General features: G+C 46.2%; 1 pseudogene; it reads left to right on the forward strand.

The window, feature by feature from the left end:
- Positions 1-15639, forward strand: part of LOC120022593 — a 282457-nt pseudogene that overhangs the window by 67358 nt on the left and 199460 nt on the right.

Genomic DNA, 15639 nt, shown 5'->3' on the forward strand with positions numbered 1-15639 from the left:
AATGCTCTTATTCCCAAATTTTTCAGAACACAAGCCTGAAACTATTTCTAAAGACTGTTGACATCTAGTGGAAGGCATAGAAACTGCAGTTTGAGTCCTAAGTCAATGGATACTGTTATGGCATTGAATAGAAAACTACAAAACCCCCCAAAAAATGAATCAGTTCTGTTATACTCACAGACGCTATTTTAACAGTTTTGGAAACTTTAGAGTGTTTTCTATCCAAATCTACCAGTTATATGCATATCATATATTCTGGGCCCGAGAAGCAGGCAGTTTAAATTGGGCATGCATTTCATCCAAAATTCCGAATGCTGCCCCCTACCCTAGTGAAGTTAACTAGGGAAATTGTGTCACTTATCTTGCGTTCTGTGCAACAGAGTCAGGGTATATGCAGCAGTTTGGGCCGCCTGGCTTGTTGCGAACTGTGTGAAGACTATTTCTTACTAACAAAGACAGCCAACTTCTCCAAACGGGGGATGATTTAACAAAAGTGCATTTGTGAAAAAAATCACAATCTTTGCACAAATGTACCTATCCATAAACATCAATGCCTTTCTTAAAATCAATACACAGAAGGATATATTTTTAAACCTGCATATTTAGTGAAAAGAAATTAATGTTAGCAGGCAATATTAAACTAGGGAAATTGTGTCACTTCTCTTGCGTTCATTGCATGCAGAGTCAGGGTATATGCAACAGTTTGGGCCGCCTGGCTCGTTGCGAACTAATAGAATTTTACGTAATTATGATATAACATTGAAGGTTGTGCAATGTAATTTAGACTTATGGATGCCACCCGTTAGATAAAATACGGAACGGTTCCCTATTTCACTGAAAGAATAAACGTTTTGTTTTCGAAGTGATAGTTTCCGGATTTGACCATATTAACGACCAAAGGCTCTTATTTCTGTGTGTTATTATGTGATAATTAAGTCTATGATTTGATAGAGCAGTCTGACTGAGCGGTGGTAGGCAGCAGCAGGCTCGTAAGCATTCATTCAAACAGCACTTTACTGATTTTGCCAGCAGCTCTTCACAATGCGTAAAAGCATTGCTCTGTTTATGACTTCAAGCCTATCAACTCTCGAGATTAGGCTGGCAATACTAAAGTACCTATTAGAACATCCAATAGTCAAAGGTATATGAAATACAAATCGTATAGAGAGAAATAGTCCTATAATAACTACAACCTAAAACTTCTTACCTGGGAATATTGAAGCCTCGTGTTAAAAGGAACCACCAGCTTTCATATGTTCTTGTGTCACGCTCGTTGAAATGAGTAGACCAAGGCGCAGCGTGAATAGAGTTCCACATATTTTTAATAAACTGAAACTCACCAAAACAAAACAAAACAATAAAGCATAAACGAAACGTGAAGCTACTGGTGTGCACTCGCGCAACTCAATGTAGACAAGATCCCACGAATACCAATGGGGAAATGGCTACCTAAATATGATCCCCAATCAGAGAGAACGATAAACAGCTGCCTCTGATTGGGAACCATATCAGGCCACCATAGAAATACAAAAAACACCTAGATGACCACCCAAGTCACTATCACGCCCCAACCAACACAGAGAAAAAACAGCTTACTATGGTCAGGGCGTGACAGTACCCCCCCCAAGGTGCGGACTCCGATCGCAAATCCTGACTCAATAGGGAAGGGTCCGGGTGGGCATCTATGATGGATGACGCAGGGCGTCGGGGGCGGCTCCGGTGCGGGACGAAGTACCCACTCCGCTCGCAGATACGTCTTCCTCCATGGCGGTTCTGGTGCGGGGATCATCGCCGGAAGCTCCGGACCGTGGGTCGTCGCTGAAGGCACTGGACCGCCGACCGTCGCTGGAGGCTTCGTCGCTGGAGCACTGGACCGTGGATCATCGCCGGAGGCTCTGAACTGGGAACCACCACTGGAGGCTCCGGACTGCAGATCGTTGCCGGAGGCTCTGGACTGGGAACCCCCGCTGGAGGCTCTGGACCGTGGGTCGTCGCTGAAGGCACCGGACCGTGGATTGTCACCGGAGGCTCCGGACTTAGAACCCCTGCTGAAGGCTCTGGACTGCAGATCGTCGCTGGATGCTCTGGACCGCCGACCGTCGCTGGAGGCTTCGTCGCTGGAGGCACCGGACCGTGGATCATCGCCGGAGGCTCTGAACTGGGAACCACCACTGGAGGCTCCGGACTGCAGATCGTTGCCGGAGGCTCTGGACTGGGAACCCCCGCTGGAGGCTCTGGACTGCAGCTCGTCGCTGAAGACTCTGGACAGCAAATCATCGCTGGAGGCTCTGGACTGCAGATCGTCGCTGGAGGCTTTGTCGCTGGAGGCTCTGGACTGCAGATCATCGCCGGAGGCTCTGGACTGCAGATCATCGCCGGAGGCTCTGGACTGCAGATCATCGCCGGAGGCTCTGGACTGCAGATCATCGCCGGAGGCTCTGGACTGCAGATCATCGCCGGAGGCTCTGGACTGCAGATCATCGCCGGAGGCTCTGGACTGGAAACCCCCGCTGGAGACTCCGGACTGCGGACCATCGCCGGAGGCTCCGGACTGGGGACCGTTGCCGGAGGTTCCGGACTGTGAAACGTCGCCGGAAGCTCCGGACTGGGATCTGTCGCCGGAAGTTCCGGAATGGGCACTGTCGCCGGAAGCTCCGGACTGGGAATTGTCGCCGGAAGCTGCGGACTGGGAACTGTCGCCGGAAGCTCTGGACTGTGGAGGCGCACTGGAGGCCTGATGTGTGGGACCGGTACAGGTGGCACCGGGCTGATGACACGCACCTCAGGGCGAGTGCGGGGAAGAGGGACAGGATGTACTGGACTGTGGAGACGCACTGGAGACCTGATGCATGGGACCGGTACAGGTGGTACCGGGCTGATGACACGCACCTCAGGGCGAGTGCGGAGAGGAGGCACAGGACGTACTGGACTGTGGAGGCGCACTGGAGGTCTAGAGCGCAGAGCTGGCACAACGCTTCCTGACTGGATGCTCACTCCAGCCCGGCAAGTGCGGGAAGCTAGAACAGGACGCATTGGGCTGTGAAGGCGCACTGGAGACCTGATGCGTGGAACCGGTACAGGTGGCACCGTGCTGATGACACGCACCTCAGCACGCCCGCTCTGCAGTGCTCTCAACGCCAGCACCTCTCTCCGGAATCTTGCGTCGAGCTCCTCACTCGACTCCCTGACTGGCTCTGGTTCACTCCTCGGCTCCGCCGACTGCTCCATGTGCCCCCCCCCCCCCCCCCCCAAAAATGTCTTGGGGTTTCTGTGGCCTTCCTCCCCGGCGTCGTTGCTGTCCTCTCATGCTCCTAGGCGACTCCCGCCAAGGAAGGCGATCCTGTCCTGCCAGGATTTCCTCCCAAGTCCAGGATCCCTTCCCATCCAGGATCTCTTCCCAAGTTCAGGATACTTCCTCCTCCTGGGCATGCTGCTTGGTCCTTTGTTGGTGGGATCTTCTGTCACGCTCGTTGAAATGAGTAGACCAAGGCGCAGCGTGAATAGAGTTCCACATATTTTTAATAAACTGAAACTCACCAAAACAAAACAATAAAGCATAAACAAAACGTGAAGCTACTGGTGTGCACTCAGGCAACTCAATGTAGACAAGATCCCACGAATACCAATGGGGAAATGGCTACCTAAATATGATCCCCAATCAGAGACAACGATAAACAGCTGCCTCTGATTGGGAACCATATCAGGTCACCATAGAAATACACCTAGATGACCACCCAAGTCACTATCACGCCCCAACCAACAGAAAAAACAGCTTACTGTGGTCAGGGTGTGACAGTTCTCATGTTCTGAGCAAGGAACTTAAACGTTAGCTTTTTAAACGTTAGCTTTTTTACATTGCACATAATGCACTTTTACTTTCTTCTCCAACACTTAGTTTTTGCACTATTTAAACCAAATTGAACATGTTTCATTATTTATTTGAGACTAAATTGATTTTATTGATGTATTATATTAAGTTAAAATAAAAGTGTTCATTGTTCATTCAGTATTGTTGTAATTGTCATTATGACAAATATATATAAAAATCGTCCGATTAATCGGTATCGGATTTTTTTGGTCCTCCAATAATCGGTATCGGTATCGGCGTTGAAAAATCATAATAGGTCAACCTCTAGTTAGTACAGTGGTTGACCAATAGGCCTTCAGTGTGACAGGTTAGTACAGTGGTTAACCAATAGGCCTTCAGTGTGACAGGTTAGTACAGTGGTTAACCAATAGGCCTTCAGTGTGACAGGTTAGTACAGTGGTTAACCAATAGGCCTTCAGTGTGACAGGTTGGTGATTCTGAAAGGACAGAAACCGTAATACCAACGCACTCATGTAGGAAAGTGCACTTTTTGTAAAACACAAAGGGCCAGTGGTGTAGTGGAGGGTATATGCAGATATAAGCCATATAGCCATGTAAATCATACGCAAAGTAGCTTACACAAAGTCGTTAAATATATTAACATGTGCGCCGCACACAGCCTAGTTTCAGCGGAATATCATCTACAGGCAGCAAGAGTCTGCAGCTCTCAACTGGTTTTGACAATGAGCAGCTCACCGAAGAATAACATCAGTAACCGGCAGGGTAGGAAAGATGTTTCAACTTATATCTACCAGTAAATGCTAACTAAGGCAACAATGGGTATTGGTAAATGTTTAGTGAAGTGTTGGTTAGTAGGCTATTTGTGATGCACAATTGTCATCGTGAGCTGTTTGCATCAGTGGCGAAGACATGGATGGGCCTGGGTGGACAGAGGCCCACCCACTGGGGAGCCAGGCCCTGTCAGGCCAACCCAAACAGATTGATGTGGTTTAAGCATTGTTGTGGACTTAGACCATCAAATATTTTTTTATAAAAAAAGGTGTGATTTTGAGAGTGGAAATATGAAAAATCGATAGGAAAGCTAATAAAAAACCATAGGAAAACATAGGGTTTTTCAAACAAGGTGCTTTTCCTTCGCTGGGCGTGCCGTTTGGGAACTTTTTGGCAAAATTAAAGAATACTCACTTCTCCAGGCATCACCACACAACTGCGTAGGGCCGATGGAAAGACAGCAGTCACACACGGCATGATGTTAAAGGATAAGCAGTCCATAGACTCTGAAATAATAAGCCAGTAGATCCCAATCATAAGAATACAAAAACACAACTATTACTTCCCATTGCAAAAAATATTTCATAAAGTAACCAGTGACTTAAAGTTTAAAGTGGAGTTGACAACGTTTTTGCTACTTTGCAGAAACACACAGACAATCATAATGTCATCAAACATATCAAATTCCCAGTTCATGCTACAAAAATTTATAAGAGGTTTTAAAAATGGATTCTATTTGACTTAACGTTCCATGACGTACACTAAGATGTTGTTGGCACAATAGATGGATACAGTTCAATGCATGATTAATATAATTCACTAATACATTTCTTTGTAGTCCAATAAATATTGCTGTCAGTTTGCAAATCACAGGTAGCCTGGTACATTGTTTACTCTCTCCATTTGGGATGCACTGTATCCGTTTCAATGACTCAATATTCTGGACAAAAACGGACGAATGTACAGTAACTAAGGCTGGGAATGTCAACAAAATCAAACTAGCTAGGGCAATGATCACAAGTCAGTCATAACGTGGCTAAGAGGCTAGCATATCTATTTATGTAGCAAGCTAAAAAACAGAGCCTAACTTGGCTGCTAGGTGGACGTCAAATTATGTCATGCCATTGGAGGAGTGGGTGAGTGACTGACTTATTCCCCTCATATAATTTTTGGTGGCTATACACAGTTAGAGATGCAGGTGTAATTTGGTAAGCTAGTAAGAACTTGAACCACTGTTATACAGTTAGCATAGCTCTTGCGTTCACGCAAATTCACTCTGGCTCTCTACTCCGATTTCAGAGAACTCTCGTCTGAGTATGACACAGCGCAGCACATCTGATGAATTGACGAACATGCAACACTTGCTCAATATGACCAGTGTCAGTAAACGTGGGCAAAAAAAGTAGTTTGTCAAGAACGCTCTAGATAACATGTAAACAGCCTAACCAGCTCTGCTACGGCTTCTATATTGCTATAGAATTTTCATAAATTCTTAGAATGCTTGGGAATTACGTATACTAAGAATTTATGAAAAGGTGAAAATGACCATATCTAAGTGGTTGCTTGTCAGAATATAAAAATGTTTAAAAAAATCATATTCTTCCTGGGAGTGTATACGAACAGATTTTAAAAATATGTCATGTTGCTTAAATGCTGTCAATTCCACTTTAAATGCAACAATATAAGTTATTTTCAAAGAGATGGCTAACAACAGCAAGTGCGCTGCAATGAAAAACACAGTTCCACTCACCAGATGATGATAATTTGAAACTTAACTTCTTGTTGAAAGTTATTTTTGAAAAGGGAGAAGCTAACAAATTAGCAACACCATCCTTTTTGATAACACCTGCTGCAGCCCCTGCAAACTAGCCGACAACAAAAGCTAGCTAGCTAGACAATGGGAGAAATACTGCTCGCTATTGCGCAGTGACCTGTTGGCCTTCAGGAAGGTAGAAGTTTCCATACATTTTTGTAAATATGTTCCCACTCATTAAGTCAGTGTGTTTGGTTGATTTCACATTCCAAATTTTGCCCTAATACAGTTGAATGACAGATGCCTTTATCTAGCTTCTGATGACTTAGCTAGCTAGATTTATCTCCCCAGAGACCAGCAAAGAAAAATCTTCAGTGTTAACCCTTTCCTTTCCAACAAAAACAGAAGAGATTAAATCAGAAACATCATTGAAAATAATAATATTATTAATATATATATATTAATATATATCCTTTTCTGAAGGCATAGAAGGCCCATTGTTCCCCACCGTGTTTGGGTTAGTAATGTTTGTAGAGTGCCTCTTTTCCCTCAGAATGCATTTCTTCACTATTCTGAATGTCTAAAGAATCCAGATGTTGTTCTGAAATATGAACACAGAAACACTGGACATTTTCAACTCTTATTATGGTGGGGATTTGACTAAATTACAGTCATGGTCTTGAATTTGACTTTTTCTGGTCTTGTCTCGGTCTTGGACCCCTTGTCCCCCTCCCGGTCTTGGTCTTGACTCGGACTCAATTTTCTCCGGTCTTGGTCTTGAATCAGTCTCGCTTTAGGTGGTCTCGAACACAAAACTGTTGCACGGTATCGGATGCAAACGCTGGTACTGGCCTGGATCAATAAGCCACTGACTTATTTAATGACCTGTCATTATTTCAGTAGGCTTTCCCCCGTGAGGAGGGGGGTTAGGGGAGAAGCGTTGGAGGGTTGCTGAGTGCCTTGCTGTATATGTCTTGGGCCAGAACATATTTTTACTGTTTGTTTCTCCTTCTTTAATTCCCCTCTTTCTGTCATTCTCTCTCTCTCTCGCTATCTCTCTCTCTCTCTCGCTATCTCTCTCTCTCTCGCTATCTCTCTCTCTCTCGCTATCTCTCGCTCGCTCACTGTCTCTCACTCTGTCTTATCTCTCTCTCTCTCTCTCTCTCTCTCTCTCTCTCTCTCTCTCTCTCTCTCTGTCTCTGTCTCTGTCTCTGTCTCTGTCTCTGTCTCTGTCTCTGTCTCTGTGTGTGCTGATGCTTTCCTTAATGCCAGCTATCGATTTACAGAGCTCCCTTCCTTCCCTCTTCTAGTTATTGCCTTGCATGGCCAGTCTCTCAGCTTATCAGCCTTCAGCTAGCCCTATCTGTTCAGCCAGATATCTACTCTGCCTGTGTGAGGGATTCACTCTCTCCTCATGGAAGCCACCTTCCCCAGTCTGTTTATTATGCTCTGTACCCCCCCTATTTTCTCTCTGGCTCTTGTTAATGTTCCTCCATTGTAGAGGTGTGTGTTCAGGAGGGATTTAAAATGCAGAGCCCCTTCAGTTCAAACAGTCATCTTGACTGGTGTGCAAGCTCAGACTGGAGTAGTAAGGAACTATTTCCTCCCTCCTTTCCCTTCCCTCTGAGTGGAGGGATATGTTTGGGAGAAGCTTCTGGATGTGGGAGCAGGCTTTAGCCACAACTGATCAAATCCAATCAACTTGTGTTTGTCACATACTTTGTAAACAGCTGAAGACTAACAGTGAAATACTTACTGGCTTTTCCTTACAATGCATAGAGAAACATTTAAAAAGTAAAACACATAATAATAAATACACAGTTCTGCCCACAAATTTTCTATAGGATTGAGGTCAGGGCTTTGTGATGGCCACTCCAATACCTTGACTTTGTTGTCCTTAAGCCATTTTGCCACAACTTTGGAAGTATGCTTTGGGTCATTGTCCATTTGGAAGACCCATTTGCGACCAAGCTTTAACTTCCTGACTGATGTCTTGAGATGTTGCTTCAATATATCCACATAATTTTCCTGCCTCATGATGCCATCTATTTTGTGAAGTGCACCAGTCCCTCCTGCAGCAAAGCACCCCCACAACATGATGCTGCCAACCCCGTTCTTCAGTTGGGATGGTGTTCTTCGGCTTGCAAGCATCGTCCTTTTTCTTCCAAACGTAACGATGGTCATTATGGCCAAACAGTTCTATTTTTGTTTCATCAGACCAGAGGACATTTCTCCAAAAAGTACGATCTTTGTTCTGATGTGCAGTTGAACCAGACTTGTGGAGGTCTACAATTTTTTTTCTGAGGTCTTGGCTGATTTCTTTTGATTTTCCCATGATGTCAAGCAAAGAGGCACTGAGTTTGAAGGTAGGCCTTGAAATACATCCACAGGTACACCTCCAATTGACTCAAATTATGTCAATTAGCCTATCAGAAGCTTCTAAAGCCATGACATCATTTTCTGGAATTTTCCAAGCTGTTTAAAGGCACAGTCAACTTAGTGTATGTAAACTTCTGACCCACTGGAATTGTGATACAGTGAGTTCTAAGTGAAATAATCTGTCTGTAAACAATTGTTGGAAAATGTACTTGTGTCATGCACAAAGTTAGATGTCCTAACTGACTTGCCAACACTATAGTTTGTTAACATGAAATTTGTGGAGTGATTAAAAACGAGTTTTAATGACTCCAACCTAAGTGTATGTAAACTTCCGACTTCAACTGTAGGTCGGAATAAAGTGACAAGACAATATGATAGGTAAAAGACAGAAGCAGCAGCGTATGTAATGAGTCAAAAGAGTTAGTGCAAAAAGGGTCAACCAAATATCTATCCAGACTATCTGTATTAACTATTTAACTAACTACGTATTTAGAAGTCTTATGGCTTGGGGGGAGAAGGTGTTCAGGGTCCTGTTGGTTCCAGACATGGTGCATCGGTACCGCTGGCCATGCAGTAGCAGAGAGAACCATCTATGACTTGGGTGGCTGAAGTCTGGGACAATTTTTACGGCCTTCCTCCTGGAAGGGTCAGTTTAGCGGTTGTGTTGTTGCCTACCCTTACTATCTGGGGGTGGCCCGTCAGGAAGTCCAGGATCCAGTTGCGGAGGGAGGTGTTCAGGCCCAGGTTCCTTAGCTTAGTGATGAGCTTGGAGGGAACTATGGTGTTGAACGCTGAGCTGTAGTCAATGAACAACATTCTCACATAGGTGAAGGACAGCAGAAAGAGGCAGAGTGAAGGTCAGACATCTTTCCTGAGAGAATGGCGGTGTAACTGCTGTCACTGCATGTAATTCTAAGATGCTATAGTTAGGTCATACAACATGGCGTCTAACAGAGTTCCTCATACTACCTTCCATTTTTTAAAGACAGCGAATTACGATGTAACCGAATCTATTTCATTGGATGATGGAGGACTGAGAACACGTTGAAAGAGGATTGTGTGTGTGTGTGTGTGTGTGTGTGTGTGTGTGTGTGTGTGTGTGTGTGTGTGTGTGTGTGTGTGTGTGTGTGTGTGTGTGTGTGTGTGTGTGTGTGTGTGTGTGTGTGTGTGTGTGTGTGTGTGTGTGCTTGCCTGAGTGAGTGAGTGAGTGCATGCGTACTTGCGTTGGTGTCTGTGTCCACATGCAGGAGAATACGCTGAGAAAGGAGATCCAATTATACCTCTTGCTTTGATTTATTTGGTAATAGTGCTCTAACACTTAGTTTTGGCTTGGAGAGAGGGAGCGGTGCTTTACCACATTGCCGTGGCTTGGAGAGAGGGAGCGGTGCTCTACCACGTTGCTGTGGCTTGGAGAGAGGGAGCGGTGCTCTACCACGTTGCCGTGGCTTGGAGAGAGGGAGCGGTGCTCTACCACGTTGCCGTGGCTTGGAGAGAGGGAGCGGTGCTCTACCACGTTGCCGTGGCTTGGAGAGAGGGAGCGGTGCTCTACCACGTTGCCGTGGCTTGGAGAGAGGGAGCGGTGCTCTACCACGTTGCCGTGGCTTGGAGAGAGGGAGCGGTGCTCTACCACGTTGCCGTGGCTTGGAGAGAGGGAGCGGTGCTCTACCACGTTGCCGTGGCTTGGAGAGAGGGAGCGGTGCTCTACCACGTTGCCGTGGCTTGGAGAGAGGGAGCGGTGCTCTACCACGTTGCCGTGGCTTGGAGAGAGGGAGCGGTGCTCTACCACGTTGCCGTGGCTTGGAGAGAGGGAGCGGTGCTCTACCACGTTGCCGTGGCTTGGAGAGAGGGAGCGGTGCTCTACCGCGTTGCCGTGGCTTGGAGAGAGGGAGCGGTGCTCTACCGCGTTGCCGTGGCTTGGAGAGAGGGAGCGGTGCTCTACCGCGTTGCCGTGGCTTGGAGAGAGGGAGCGGTGCTCTACCACGTTGCCGTGGCTTGGAGAGAGGGAGCGGTGCTCTACCGCGATGCCGTGGCTTGGAGAGAGGGAGCGGTGCTCTACCACGTTGCCGTGGCTTGGAGAGAGGGAGCGGTGCTCTACCACGTTGCCGTGGCTTGGAGAGAGGGAGCGGTGCTCTACCACGGTGCTGTGGCTTGGAGAGAGGGAGCGGTGCTCTACCACGTTGCCGTGGCTTGGAGAAAGGGAGCGGTGCTTTACCACGTTGCTGTGGCTTGGAGAGAGGGAGCGGTGCTCTACCACGTTGCCGTGGCTTGGAGAGAGGGAGCGGTGCTTTACCACGTTGCTGTGGCTTGGAGAGAGGGAGCGGTGCTCTACCACGTTGCCGTGGCTTGGAGAGAGGGAGCGGTGCTCTACCACGTTGCCGTGGCTTGGAGAGAGGGAGCGGTGCTTTACCACGTTGCTGTGGCTTGGAGAGAGGGAGCGGTGCTCTACCACGTGGCCGTGGCTTGGAGAGAGGGAGCAGCGGCCCTTTTGTCTATTGAGTGCAGCAATGCATGTCAGAGCTGGCATTTCCTCGTCATCCACTGAACTGCTGAAGAGCACGGAACGGAAAGCTGGTGTGAGGCTGCCTGGACATTCAATTCTTCTAAAGACTATGAGTGAGTGCCAAATGGCACCCTATTCCCTATATAGTGCACTACTTTTGACCAGGGGGCTTTTTGAAGAGCAGTGTTGTAATGTTATTTGGGAGTGCAGGATATACCAAAAGTATGTGGACACCTGCTTGTCGAATATCTCATTTCGAAATCATGGGCATTAATATGGAGTTGGTCCCCCCTTTGCTGCTATAACAGCCTCCACTCTTCTGGGAAGACTTTCCACTAGATGTTGGAACATTGCTGCGGAGACTTGCGTCCATTCAGCCACTAAAGCATTAGTGTGGTCGGGGACTGATGTTGGGCGATTAGGCCTGGCTCGCAGTCACCGTTCCAATTCATCCCAAAGGTGTTCGATGGGGTTGAGGTCAGGGCTCTGTGCAGGACAGTTAAGTTCTTCCACACCGATCTCGACAAACCATTTCTGTATGGACCTCGCTACAGCCGTGACACACACCGAGTCTACTGCTCTTTCCATGACATAGACCAACCAGGTGAATCCAGGTGAAAGCTATGATCCCTTATTGATGTCACTTGTTAAATCCACTTCAATCAGTGTAGATGAAGGGGAGGAGACAGGTTAAATAAGGAATTTTAAGCCTTGAGACAATTAAGACATGGATTGTGTACATGTGCCATTGAGGGGGAATGTGCAAAACCAAAGATTTAAGTGCCTTTGAACGGGGTATGGTAGTAGGTGCCAGGCGCACCGGTTTGTGTGAAGAACTGCATGTGTGACAAACTGCTGCTGGGTTTGTCACACGCAAACAGTTTCCCATGTGTGTCAAGAATGGTCCACCACCCAAAGGACATCCAGTCAACTTGGCACAACTGTGGGAAGCATTGGAGTCAACATGGGCAAGCTTCCCTATGGAACGCTTTCAACACCATATAAAGTCCATGCCCCGACTAATAGAGGCTGTTCTGAGTGCAAAAGGGGGGTGCAATTTAATTTCAGGAAGGTGTTCCTAATGTTTGGCATACTCCGTGTATATTCTCACATAGACATCTCCATTTTTGTCAGATTCAACAGACACTCCATTCCAGAGCTTTAGTTCATACCCTAAATAGCCTTCCACATATGTTACCCATAGTATAGCTGTCTGAACTACCACACTTTTGCCATGACACTTTTGAACTCTAAAAGTGTTGGTTCTGAGAGAGGTCAGCGAATATGGTTAATTATGCAATAGGTGGGTCTAATCATGGATGCTGATTTGGTTAAAACCGCAGACAAGAGAAAACAGCCTTTAACTTAAGACTCAGTTGTGTCTGTATTATGTTACCTCTTTAACCTAAACTAATTACATGCCGCTACCATGGCTGAAGTCTCTGCCTGCCCTGTCTCTGCCACTACCATGGCTGAAGTCTCTGCCTGCCCTGTCTCTGCCACTACCATGGCTGAGGTCTCTGCCTGCCCTGTCTCTGTCGTTACCATGGCTGAAGTCTCTGCCTGCCCTGTCTCTGCCACTACCATGGCTGAGGTCTCTGCCTGCCCTGTCTCTGCCACTACCATGGCTGAAGTCTCTGCCTGCCCTGTCTCTGCCACTACCATGGCTGAGGTCTCTGCCTGCCCTGTCTCTGTCGCTACCATGGCTGAAGTCTCTGCCTGCCCTGTCTCTGCCACTACCATGGCTGAAGTCTCTGCCTGCCCTGTCTCTGTCACTACCATAGCTGAAGTCTCTGCCTGCCCTGTCTCTGTCACTACCATGGCTGAAGTCTGCCTGCCCTGTCTCTGCCACTACCATAGCTGAAGCCTCTGCCTGCCCTGTCTCTGACACTACCATAGCTGAAGTCTCTGCCTGCCCTGTCTCTGCCACTACCATGGCTGAAGTCTGCCTGCCCTGTCTCTGCCACTACCATGGCTGAAGTATCTGCCTGCCCTGTCTCTGCCACTACCATGGTTGAAGTCTCTGTCTGCCCTGTCTCTGCCACTACCATGGCTGAAGTCTGCCTGCCCTGTCTCTGCCACTACCATGGCTGAAGTCTGCCTGCCCTGTCTCTGCCACTACCATGGCTGAAGTGCTTTAGCAGCGGTTTAAAGTTCAGCCACAAACAACAGAAACACTCCCTAAGGGCGCTGTGTCCTCTTGAGACTCATCCTAAGGGTTCTGTTTTAGAGTTGACCTGAAAGAGACCTCAGTAAAGGAATAACATGGCGTCTTGTTCATGTGTTGGCACAGTTCAGGACCAGCAATAATACTTGCTTTCAGTTTTATCCAATGTTACTTTTAGTTAAGACAGCTATTGAAAGAACAACAACAACTGCAAGAAGGAAACAACCAATAAAGACTAGATCAAGTATTGACACAATGTTCTTTGTCAGAAATGGCAGGTTCGCGAAGCAATTCAAGCACTTAGACTACACCACACGCAGGTGTTCAAGGGTGTTGTTGCCATTCACTAGAGAAGAACATGGTAATGGGTTAGGAAATATCATTTGTGAGAAGGCTGTGTTACTCCATACAAAATGGACAATGGCTCCTTTCCTGTCTCTATGTGTTAGTGCTGAGCTATTAACCGGCATTCTTCATTTTTTGGGTTATTAAACAACTAATTGACTGACGTCAGTTCAGTTCTATTTAGTTTTTTTTTTTTGTGAGCCCAATGCGACATTTCTCTAGAGGGATATCAAATCCTTCACGAGAGAAATCAAGAACTATGTTGGACACTAGGTGCAAGGGAGTTGTAGTTTTCAGTAAGCAAATATTCAACCTAGTTTGGCGCAGAAACGTGGTAATTAGCTACAATGACCATTGCACCTGCTTTTTCCCACTCTGACATAGAAGGATCAGAGAAGAGACGGCGAAGTGAGAGGTTTCACTCGCTCCAAAATCTGTACAAAATAAGCCCAGTTCATTTCCATGGCTTATTTTGGACCTAAGCTTGTCGCCTGTCTTCCTGCCTTTTGGACAACGACTCTCATTGTTAGGGCGGAGACATGAGCCATCTCGTCATTATATACAGATCTCTGGACGGATACACTTTTACGCCTGAAAGAGGAATGTACACAACACAATGACGAGAGTGGGATATAGACAGTTTGTGATAAGTTAGCCTTATCTACTTTAAAGAACTAGTAAAATGATTTTGTCAGACAGCTCTGCAGCGTACTTTAGCTAGGCAGGTTAGCTAAATAAATCAAATAAAATGTTATTGGTCGCATACACATATTTAGCAGATGTTATTGCATACACATATTTAGCAAATGTTATTGCATACACATATTTAGCAGATGTTATTGCAGGTGTAGTGAAATGCTTGCGTTCCTAGCTCCAGCAGTGCAGTAATATTGAACAATACACACAAATCTAAAAGTAAAAAAATGTAATTTAGAAATATTATGATGAGCAATATCGGAGTCCGAAGTATAAATATATGCACTGAACAAAAATATAAACGCAACATGTAAAGTGTTGCTCCCATGTTTCATGAGCTGAAATGAAAGATCCCAGCTCAAAAAGCTGATTTCTCTCAAATGTTGTGCACAATTTTGTTTACATCCCAGTTACTGAGCATTTCTCGTTTACCAAGATAATCTATCCACCTGACAGGTGTGACATGATCATCACACAGGTGCACCTTGTGCTGGGGACAATAAAAGGCCACTCTAGAATGTGCCGTTTTGTCACACAACACAATGCCACAGATGTCTCAAGTTTTGAGGGAGCGTGCAATTGGCATGCTGACTGCAGGTATGTCCAGCAGAGCGTTTGCCAGGCAATTGAATGTTCATTTCTCTACCATAAGCCACCTCCAACTTAATTTGAGAGATTTTGGCAGTATGTCCAACCGGCCTCACTATCACAGACCACGTGTATGGAGTCGTGTGGGGGTGAGTGGTTTGCTGATGCCAACGTTGTGGACAGAGTGCCCCATGGTGGCGGTGGGGTGATGGTATCGGCAGGCATAAGCTACGGACAACGAACACAATTGTATTTTATAGATGGTAATTTGAATGCACAGAAATACCATGCCGACATCCTGAAGCCCATTGTGAGGCCCATTCTTTAAAAATGTTTGGTATCTGTGACCAACAGATTCATATCTGTGTCCAACAGATGCATATCTGTGACCAACAGATGCATATCTGTATTCCCAGTCATGTGAAATCCATAGATTAGGGCCTACTAAATGTATTTCAAATAACTGATTTCCAAATATGAACTGTAACTTAAATTGTTCCATGTTGTGTTTATATTTTTGTTTATTATATATGTGATGGACAGTATGTATCGACATTATGGACAGGATACGGATTGAAAATTTGGTATATTAGTATGACTAAAGACAGTAC

The sequence above is a fragment of the Salvelinus namaycush genome, chromosome 27 (assembly GCF_016432855.1).
Source record: "Salvelinus namaycush isolate Seneca chromosome 27, SaNama_1.0, whole genome shotgun sequence".
Classification (NCBI taxonomy): domain Eukaryota; kingdom Metazoa; phylum Chordata; class Actinopteri; order Salmoniformes; family Salmonidae; genus Salvelinus; species Salvelinus namaycush.